Source organism: Saccopteryx leptura, chromosome 3 (assembly GCF_036850995.1).
Source record: "Saccopteryx leptura isolate mSacLep1 chromosome 3, mSacLep1_pri_phased_curated, whole genome shotgun sequence".
Lineage (NCBI taxonomy): Eukaryota > Metazoa > Chordata > Mammalia > Chiroptera > Emballonuridae > Saccopteryx > Saccopteryx leptura.
The window spans coordinates 6,953,114-6,964,210 of record NC_089505.1 but is presented as its reverse complement, the minus strand read 5'-3'; the positions used below and the strand labels follow the sequence as shown (position 1 = coordinate 6,964,210).

The following is an 11,097-nucleotide window of genomic DNA, read 5'->3' as shown; positions in this document are numbered from 1 at the left end:
TCCCACCCGAGACTGGGGGGTCCTGTCATGTCACATCCGAGTCCTCCAACTGCGGCGACCAGTAAATGCTTATGTAAATGGAACAACAAATCTCTCTCTCTCTCATCAATAAACATGTTTTTTTTTTTTAAAAAAAAAGCTGAAGGCCTGGCTACTGGAATTGGCGGCGACTGATGCTGCTGGACCCTGCAGTCTCTTCCTCTCTGCGGAGGAAACGGGAGCCCAGACACATCACTGGGCAGCCCCACGGTTGTGGCTCTCATGCCATTCCCCTTCCTCCGGCGCTTTCTCCCTCCCTCTCTCTCTCTCTCTCTCTCTCTCTCTCTCTCTCTTTCTTTCTCTCTCTCTCTCCATGACCTCGTCGCACCCAGGCTCTCTGTTCTGAAAGCCTCAGTCCTCTCTTATTGCACCTTACTCTACCATAGGCACGCACCCCCCCTCCCTTACCCACCTCTTCATAGCGCCCCTCACAGCAGCCCCATCCTCCTTCCAAACACAGGCCACAGCCCTTTCCCTTCTCACCCCGGGTTTCTCCAGCCCCGAAGTGATGCGGTCCGGCCCGGCTTCCACCTCCGCCTACACTACACCCCTCACCTGGCCCAGCCTGGGCCCTTCTCTCACCTCCCACCAGAGCTGCACTCCTTCCCCCACTGTCTCCCCTCCTCCCCTCCCCCACCTGGCAGCGTCCTAGTCACTTGTTTCTCTGGAGGTTATTTGTCTGGACATCTTACCCCCTCCCATCAACATTCCTCACTGTAAAGCCAGCAGCCAGGGCCACCATCACAGCAGCCGCCTGGCCCATGCAGGTTCGCATTGGATTCGGACAGTCGGCAAAGAAACAACGGAGCCAAGAACTGGTGGGCCATTAGCTTTAATTCTAGCTTGCACCCGGCAGGCAAGTAAAAACACACACTGGGCTCCAAAACCCACTCACATTCAGTGCTCACAAAGCTACTGACTTATCCGAGTTTCCTAGAATCAAAGGTTTCTATCTCACCAGACTTATTCACCTCTGTTCCCCATCTCCTTCCTTCTCCCTGCACAAACTCTGCACAAACTGGCTTCTCACTCAACACTCCGCCATCTTGGCTGCTTCTCCTGGCCTCTTCCACGTGGCCTTTCTCTGTTCTCTGTTCTCTGCTGTCTCCTCTAATGCCTAATCTCAGGAACCAAGAGAGCAAGCTCCTGTTCTGCCCCCATTTTATAGTGTAGAAATCCAAACCTTTAATCCAATATACAAAATAGGGAAGTCTCTAATACAAAGTCACTTCTCTGAGGCATGATTGGATTGTACCACCTCACATCAAAAAGGGTGGGAAAGGCTTAATCCCAAAACCAAGCCCCAGGCTACAAGGATTCTCAACACATATTAATATCACCTGGGCGACAGCCTCACGTGGGCAGCGCCTATTTTTAACAAAGTGAGCATAATACATTTTATCTGCCCAACAGTGATAGAGGTAAATTTATAACAGAATTGGGCGAATCTGGCTGACCGAGAAGCAGTAACACGGCCGACTCTGAGGCTGGGAGGTGAAAGGAGAGAGAGAGACTCTGAATTTGGAGAGTAGGTCCCGGCCTAAAATAGGCATAGAGTATCGAGGCAGGAGGAGAAAAGAATGTGCAAAGAAGACGCCATGTATCAGACAAGGCAGTGGATCTGTGGCCAATAGGGAGGAAATAAGACCATCAACACCCACAGCAGAAATCTTTAAGGGACGAGCAGGACCCGAGTATTTGGGCAAGGCAGAGTAAGTGGCCCCTGTGTCTATAAGAAATGAGATTGGCTTACCTGCTACTTGGATGGCTACCCTAGGCTCTTTGATGGTGATAGGTCACAGGTGGCTGGGGTAGGGCTTGAAGAGACTGACCCCCCCCCCCAGAGGAGCGAGGGGGCAGTCTACCTTCCAGTGTCCCTCTTCCCACAGTGAGGACAAGGCCTTGGCGGGGCTGAGAAGCTGGACAGGCTTTGTGCCCAATGACCTTCTTTTCCACACTTGAAGCAGGAGTCTGGTGGAGTCTTATGAGGCCCATTAGGGGCATTGGAGACTTTAAGAGCAGCCACCAAGATCTGGTATTTTGCCTGATCTCTTTTGGGCTGTCTGCCTTTTCCTGTTCCTCTTGGTTATTATAAACCTTAAAAGCCATGCTCAGGAGATCTCATTGAGGGGTTTGACTAAGAGAAAAAAATTGGGAATCCAGTGTCTAAAGAAGCCTATTGGACCAAGGAGAGAAAGGATTTGATCTGTGGTGGTAGGTGGTTGGAGACTGCAGACAGTCTGAGTTCGATCTAGGGTGAGACCTCAGGTGGTGGGGGTTAAGGCAATGCCCAGATAGACTACAGACTAAGAGCGAAGTTGAGCCTTAGCAGAAAAGATGTGATATCCTTTCATGGCGAGAAAGTTAAGAAGGGTGGTGGTGTGTCTCCTTGAGGCAGGCAGGGAGGGGCTGCAGAGGAGTAGTTTATTTACATATTGTAAGAGAGTACTAGTTTCCAGATTGCACGCTGCTAAATCCTGAGCTAGTGCCTGTCCAAACAGGTGTGGGCTGTTTCTGAACTCCTGGGGTAAGACAGTCCACGTAAGTTGCTGGGCTGCATTTTGTCCGGGTCAGTCCAAGAGTCCAGGTCTAGAGGAATGGTAAAGAAGGCATTCTTGAGGTCTAGGAGCATGAAGTGAGTGTGTTTGAGGAAATGTGTGACAGTAACTTGTAGAGATTAGGGGCTACTGGATGGAGAGGAACTACCGCCTCATTGATTAGCCATAAGTCTTGTACGAGGCGATAAGCTCCTGAAGGTTTTTGAACAGGAAGGATGGGGGTATTGCAGGGAGAGTCCATGGGGATGAGTAAGCCTTGATTTAAGAGGTGGGCAATTATTGGTTTAAGGTCTTAGAAACAGACAGTTACACATTAAACAAAAATTTTACATACAAATTATAAATTAAGAAATTTAAATAAGCATGCTTTACTTGTTTCAATTAAAACTATATTAGGCCCTGGCCGGTTGGCTCAGTGGTAGAGCATCGGCCTCGTGTGTGGGAGTCCCGGGTTCGATTTCTGGCCAGGGCACACAGGAGAAGCGCCCATCTGCTTCTCCACCCCTCCCCCTCTCCTTCCTCTCTGTCTTTCTCTTCCCCTCCTGCAGCCAAGGCTCCATTGGAGCAAAGTTGGCCCGGGCACTGAGGATGGCTCTGTGGCCTCTGCCTCAGGCGCTAGAGTGGCTCTGGATGCAACAGAGCAACGCCTCAGATGGGCAGAGCATCGCCCCCTGGTGGGCATGCTGGGTGAATCCTGGTCGGGCACATATGGGAGTCTGTCTGACTGCCTCCCCATTTCCAAATTAAGAAAAATACAAAAAAATAAAATAAAAAATAAATAAATAAAACTTCTTAAAATTATATTAGATGCCTGACCAGGTGGTGGCGCAGTGGATAGAGCATCGGACTGGGATGTGGAGGACCCAGGTTTGAGACCTTGAGGTCGCCAGCTTGAGTGTGGGCTCATCTAGTTTGAGCAAAAAGCTCACCAGCTTGGACCCAAGGTCGCTGGCTCAAGCAAGGGGTTACTACTCGGTCTGCTGAAGGTCCACGGTCAAGGCACATATGAGAAAGCAATCAATGAACAACTAAGGTGTTGCAACGTGCAATGAAAAACTAATGATTGTTGCTTCTCATCTCTCTCCTTTCCTGTCTGTCTGTCCCTGTCTATTCCTCTCTCTGACTCACTCTCTCTCACTGTCTCTGTAAAAAATAAATAAATTAAAAAAAAATTATATTAGAGATATTTTCTGACAAAGAGACAAAAGAGATTACTTACACAGCTTAATAAACAACTCTACCTTTTTAAGATTTTCTTTTTTTTTTTTTACAGGGACAAAGAGAGAGAGTCAGAGAGAGGGATAGACAGGGACAGACAGGAATGGAGAGAGAGGAGAAGCATCAGTCATCAGTTTTTTGTTGTGAGACATCAGTTGTTCATTGATTGCTTTCTCATATGTGCCTTGACCGCGAGCCTTCAGCAGATGGAGTAACCCCTTGCTCGAGCCAGCGACCTTGGGTCCAAGGTGGTGAGCTTTTTGCTCAAACCAGATGAGTCCACACTCAAGCTGGCGACCTCGGGGTCTCAAACCTGAGTCCTCTGCATCTCAGTCTGACGCTCTATCCACTGCACCACCACCTGGTCAGGCAATTTTTTAAGCTTTTCGAGATGCCAGGGAGTTGTCAGCATAGAGGGGAGGAAGAGAGGAAGCAGACGGATGGACAGTGTGAACAGCTGGATGGAAAAGAAGGAGGGTCAGAATCTGCAGGAGGAGGAGGAGGTTGAAGTGCTTGTGGTGGTGTCACGTGGTCAGAGGAGTCAAAAAGATTAGAGCTCTGAGGAGAGGGGAGGAAACGAGGGAAGAAAGGCCCAGTTGCCTGTGAGGGGAGGGGAGGGGTCAAAGAAGAGAAAGGCATTTGCAAATGAATGAGAAACAGGATTTGCGAATGGTTTATTCTAATACACCATCAAGGCTATGAATACTGGAGCCTTCTATCAGATTAGACTAAATGGAACCTTGAGGCTTCTCACTGGAGCAGGCATTCCGAGTTTCATAAAATACAGTGTCCGGCCCTGGCTGGTTGGCTCAGTGGTAGAGCGTCGGCCTGGCGTGTAGAAGTCCTGGGTTCGATTCCCGGCCAGGGCACACAGGAGAGGTGCCCATCTGCTTCTCCACCCCTCCCCCTCTCCTTCCTCTCTGTCTCTCTCTTCCCCTCCCGCAGCGAGGCTCCCCAGGCACTGGAGTGGCTCTGGTCTTGACAGAGCATCGCCCCCTGGTGGGCAGAGCATCGCCCCCTGGTGGGCGTGCTGGGTGGATCCCGGTCGGGCGCATGTGGGAGTCTGTCTGACCGTCTCTCCCTGTTTCCAGCTTCAGATAAAAAAAAAAATACAGTGTCCAACTCTCTTCCCTCTCTTTCCCACCAATATGTACCTTCCTGCCAATATGAACACAACAAACATTACTGGACAGGCACCAGATGCTAGAAAGCTTATAGCTCACCAGGATCAAGTGGTAGAATGTTACAGTAATATAATATTATAGTGATTAAATATATAGAAATATAGAAACTATAGAAGATATATAGAAATGTTTGGATATAATATTAAAAGCCACTAAAGCAAGGGAATAAGGCTACACCCCCTGGGTGGGAGCTAATCTAGTGTATAGGGATATGATAGACAAGATCATGCCCTTTTCGCAGGATCCACTTAGTGTGTGTGTGTGAAATTATATATAGATAAAAAGAGCTCCCTGCAAGGAACTCCCTAAAAGTGGCTTGATGTGGTAATTACATAGAATCCCATTAAAAAGAGCTCCCTGTGAGGAAATCCCCAAAAGTGCCTTGATGTGATAATCCTGGAGATTAACACCTGTTAGAAGGTGTATGCCAGAAAGGGTGCTAAAGCCAAGGGGCCCCCAGCTGCATTTATTCGCCCAGAATCCAACGTTGAATGTGGACAATCTCCACACTGGCCGCTCTAACCAAGGATAGCTGAAACTAGCATGCTGATGGGGCCCCATTAAGCTATACCCAGGCATGACATAGGATCTGTGAGTAATAAACTGCCTGTGTGATTCTTACAACTCACTTGTGTGTTGATTGTGTCTTTCCTCTGGTGATCATTGGTCTTAGTACCAATAAGTAGAACCCTCATAGCCCCCTCAAGAATAGTCTCAAAGAGGCTGCCAGCCCTTCTGTTAGGCAGGAGTGTCTCACTGCATGCAAAGTTGAATCAGGATGCCTGATCGAGGTAAAGCTTGGGCTCTACAGGGACAGGGGAGCACTTCTCTAGGAAGCCAGCGTCTCTCTGAGGAGGATGTGGACAAAAAAGGGGCCACAGATGAACCTGACAAGCTCCAGGGAGGCTTGCATGGTGGCCTTACTAACTCAGAGACCTAAAATAACCACACAGGATGGTCTGAAATTAAAACTTTCTAACTAAAAGCAGTTCATGGTGGGTAGTCATTTCCTAGGGAGGTATTTTTCTCTAACAAAGGTCAAAGGCTTACTTTAATTGGGCCGGTCTGTTGTGTTTTGCATCTACAATAACGTACCTGATAATGACACCAGAGAAAACACAGGTCCAAGGGGGCTTCTCAGGTGAGAAAGAACTCAGGCGAGAGACAGGGTGCAGTGTCCAAGCCAAGTGTTGGGCAGATAAAATATATTATGCTCACTTTGTTAAAGATGGTGCTGCCGCCTGACCTGTGGTGGCGCAGTGAATAAAGCCTCGACCTGGAAATGCTGAGGTCGCCGGTTCGAAACCCTGGGCTTGCCTGGTCAAGGCACATATGGGAGTTGATGCTTCCAGCTCCTCTCCACCTTCTCTCTCTGTCTCTCTCTCCTCTCTCTCTCCCTCTCTCTCTCTCTCTCCCTCTCTCTCCTCTCTAAAATGAATAAATAAAATTAAAAAAAAATCTTAAAAAAAAAAAAAGATGGTGCTGCCCACGTGGAAACCCATCACTCAGGTGATAATATTAGTTGCCCTCCTTGCTTGGGATGGGCGTGATTATGTTAATGTGTGTTGGGGGAGGGCTTTCGCATCAAAAGGTTTGTTTTTTTTTGGTATTTTTCTGAAGTTGGAAACGGGGAGGCAGTCAGACAGACTCCTGCATGTGCCTGACCGGGATCCACCTGGCATGCCCACCAGGGGGCGATGCTCTGTGGCAACCAGAGCCATTCTAGCATCTGAGGCAGAGGCCATGGAGCCGTCCTCAGCGCTGGGGCCGACTTTGCTCCAATGGAGCCTTGGCTGCAGGAGGGGAAGAGAGAGACAGAGAGGAAGGAGAGGGGGAGGGGTGGAGAAGCAGATGGGAGCTTCTCCTGTGTGCCCTGGCTGGGAATTGAACCTGGGTCTCCTGCATGCCAGGCCAATGCTCTACCACTGAGCCAACCGGCCAGGGCGCGCCAAAAAGTTTTAAAAGGAAGAGAGATCACGTTGTTCTGGGGAAGGGTGATTACGTTCTAGGAGAAGCCCATGCTAGAGGAGAGCAGAGAAAGGCCATGTGGAGGAGAGGAGAAGCAGCTAAGATGGCGGAGTGCTGAAGGAGAAGCCAGTTTGTGCAGAGAGAAGGAGATGGGGAACAGAGGTGAATAAGGCTGGTGAGGTAGAAACCTTTGATTTTAGGAAACTCGAATAAGTCAGTGGCTTTGGGAGCCCTGAATGGAAAGGGAAGTGTTTTCTCACTGTATTTCTTGCCCGCTGAGTGCAAGCCAGGATAAAGATGATGGGCTACCAGTTCTTGGCTTCGTTGTTTCATTACCGTCTGTCCATATCAAATGCGAATCTACATGGGCCAGGCGGCTGTGATGGTGTCCGTGGCTACCGGCTTTACACCAAGCAAGCAGTTTATTTATTTATTTTTTTTTGCATTTTCTGAAGCTGGAAACAGGGAGAGACAGTCAGACAGACTCCCGCATGCACCCGACCGGGATCCACCCGGCACGCCCACCATGGGGCGATGCTCTGCCCACCAGGGGGCGATGCTCTGCCCATCCTGGGCGTTGCCATGTTGCAACCAGAGCCACTCTAGTGCCTGAGGTAGAGGCCAGAGAGCCATCCCCAGCGCCCGGGCCATTTTTGCTCCAATGGAGCCTTGGCTGCGGGAGGGGAAGAGAGAGACAGAGAGGAAGGCGCGGCAGAGGGGTGGAGAAGCAAATGGGCACTTCTCCTGTGTGCCCTGGCCGGGAATCGAACCCGGGTCCTCCGCACACTAGGCCGACGCTCTACCGCTGAGCCAACCGGCCAGGGCAAGCAGTTTATTAAGCAAAGCTGTGCACTTGGCAGAAGGCACAAGTGGGCAACTCAGCTAGTCTGAGCACCTCTACCTGTTGCCATCTTAGAGATCATATATATATTTTTAATTTTTTATTTATTCATTTTAGAGAGGAGAGGGAGAGACAGAGAGAGAGAGATGAGGGGAGGAGCTGGAAGCATCAACTCCCATATGTGCCTTGACCAGGCAAGCCCAGGGTTTCGAACCGGCAACCTCAGCATTTCCAAGTGGACGCTTTATCCACTGCGCCACCACAGGTCAGGCGAGAGATCATATATTTTTTAACTGTAACTTCCAGGTTTCCTTTTTGCTAATACTGTAACGTACAGCGTTTCAAGGCCATTTGGATATCTGGGGATTTTGTTCTGGCAGACCGTATAACTGCTGACCCCCCTCCTTCAGTAGGTGAGATAAAACCCCCTTTGTTCCTCCTCCTGTTTTTCTGCCCCAATGCCTGTCTATCCTACCTAACAATAGCACACCTTTGAAATGTAAGGGTAATATTTTCCTGCAGCCCTCAGAGCAAGCATATCACCAGAACAGAAGCCAACCACCCCCATTGTTATTATTATCATGGTCATTGTTAGCTATCTTATTACTGCCCACGTAAAAGAAATTTTATTATATTCATTTTTACACTTAACCAGTCCCACAGATTTTCCTGCTTTGCATTCTTGTTCTCAGATTTACTAATCTATCAGCAATCACTTTCATGTAACCTCCTTTTGTCTGCTTTGATTCTGATGTACAAAATATGGGACAAAATTCCATTTTCCAGGTCAATTTTTCTTTTTTTCTTTTTCTTTTTTTGTATTTTTCTGAAGCTGGAAACGGGGAGAGACAGTCAGACAGACTCCCGCATGAGCCCGACCGGGATCCACCCGGCATGCCCACCAGGGGCGAGGTTCTGCCCACCAGGGGGCGATGCTCTGCCCCTCTGGGGCGTTGCTCTACAGCGACCAGAGCCACTCCAGTGCCTGGGGCAGAGGCCAAGGAGCCATCCCCAGAGCCTGGGCCATCTTTTGCTCCAATGAAGCCTCGGCTGCAGGAGGGGAAGAGAGAGACAGAGAGGAAGGAGGGAGGGGGTGGAGAAGCAAATGGGTGCCTCTCCTATGTGCCCTGGCCGGGAATCGAACCCGGGTCCCCTGCAAGCCAGGCCAACGCTCTACCGCTGAGCCAACCGGCCAGGGCCCCAGGTCAATTTTTCAATCTGCTGAGACTCGGATTACTAGCAACTGTCGCCAGTTTGGCTCAAATAAACTCATAAACATTCTACAAGTTTGGACGTTGCTTAAATTCACAAGGGAGACCTGGGGGTGGGGGGAGGCTCCCTCCCCTCACTAAACATCTGCAGGGAGGGGCCACCCCTCCATGGAACCAGAGCCACTCTACAGAGGGAGGGCTCCCTCACTTGGAAGGTCACTAAACCCTAGGGGTTGAGACCCTCTCCAGGGAGTTAGCCCCTCTCCGGGGAGGAAGCTCCTGTCTAAGGCGAGGCTGGAGCACCTTTCCAGGGATTGACCCCCACAGGGCGGTCTCCTGCCCTCAAGGTCCCCGCCCAACGCAGTTTACCCCTCCCCAATGACCCTGCTCCTCAGAGTCCACGCCCCAAGCCGGCACTGCCCTGCCATCTGCACCGCCCCTTGCCTTTCACCCTGCGCCATCTGGCCCAGCACCTTCCATCCTGCCCATCACCGTCCTGCACTCCTGTTAGAAGGTGGGTTGACATGGTAATCTTGTAGATTGACACCTGTTAGAAGGCACTGGCCAAAAAAGGTACTAAAGCTGAGGGCCCCCTGCTGCGGTAGTCACCCAGACTCCAACATGGAACGTGAACTGACTCCACGCTGCTCTGACCAAGGACAGTGGAGAGGAGCATGCCGACGGGGTCCCCTTAAGCTGTACCCAGGAACACCAAAAGGATTTGTAATAAACTGCGTGATTCTTACAACTGACTTGTGGGTCAATCATGTCTTTCCTCCGATGTGGGGAATTTGAATCCGGGACGCCTGATCGAGATACAGCTCGGGCTCTACTGGGACACCAGCCCACTAGGGGGGAAAAAGCCCACTATTGCAAGTAGCTCCTTCCCACCCTGAATCTGTCCTGGCCATGTGACTTTGGCCAATAGCATGTGGCAGAAGTGACACTGTGCCAACTGGACCTTCCTGCTGGAAGATGACAGACACATGGCTTACTCCCCTCCATCAACTCTCCAGGTGAGAGCAAGCCAATTGCCAAACCTGTAAGGGAGGCCAATGGGGACAAGCCAGCCCTGAGATCCACCCAGTCCATACTGTAAGGTATTTTCCCCGCTGAGGAAGAAAGAAGGGCATAGCCACCAAGTGTGGAATAGCAAAAGTAGAGCGCTTCCCAGACGAGGTTCTCTGGTCCAACAGACGGGGGCCAGAGAAGTCATACTGCCTCCCGTTTGGGGGTAATTTATAGCGTGGGTAGGGTGGTTGGGTTGATATGACATGGCAAAATTTCATTGGCTGACGGACAGTTGTTCTTTTTCAAAGTGTTCCTGGGAGATTTGTTTTGGCGGGCATGGGTGTGGGCGGTTCTAGCCAATGTTCCTAGGCCTGGTTCCCCACGTGACTCTCCTTCATTACCAACGGACCTCACACATACTAACCCATATTCCTCCTTTCCCTCCTTGCTGCCAAAAGAGCTAGAGAGATGCCTGTTGTTTCCACAGTTTGTTTGGGAATGATTTGTTACATGGCAAAAGCTAACTGATTCATATATATAACACCTACTATGTGCAATACTTTGTAATGTACTCCAGAGCAAGCCATAGAGACCCTGCAGAATTGCAAACACTTGAACACTGGAACAGAGTCCAAAGCATCCGAACCAACCCATCTGAGATACCAGGATGACAATAGCCAGGAGGGGCCTGTGGGTTCTGTTGGGAGTTTGGTCACGTTTTCTTAATCCTGAGAAGAACCAGAAAAAATGGTAAATCTCTCCTCCCATACAAATGACTGTAGTTGCCAATAACTCAGGTTCAGAACACAAGTTCATTGGTTTTGGATGTCTCACCTTAATGGCATGAAACATGTTCCACAACTTAACCCCATTCACAGATTGTAGCAGGAATCAAAGGAGGACAAAGACGCCCAGACAAGTTGATGAAGGAAGTAGGATTTATTTAGCTGGTGGAGCAGCGTGAACCCAAAAGAGGCAACAAAACACGAGTTTCCTGAAGTTAGATTTCTTACATCTTATATACGTTTACAGCTTTAGCTTTCACATGACAAATGCCTGATTCCTAT

At 49.8% G+C, this 11,097-nt stretch overlaps 1 non-coding gene across 1 annotated transcript; it reads left to right on the top strand.

Moving 5' to 3' along the window:
* The first annotated feature begins 2,993 nt into the window (after positions 1 to 2,993).
* On the top strand, positions 2,994 to 3,069 carry TRNAT-CGU (transfer RNA threonine (anticodon CGU)). The gene has a single exon. It is a non-coding gene; the product is annotated as a tRNA-Thr (tRNA).
* The last annotated feature ends 8,028 nt before the right edge of the window (positions 3,070 to 11,097 follow it).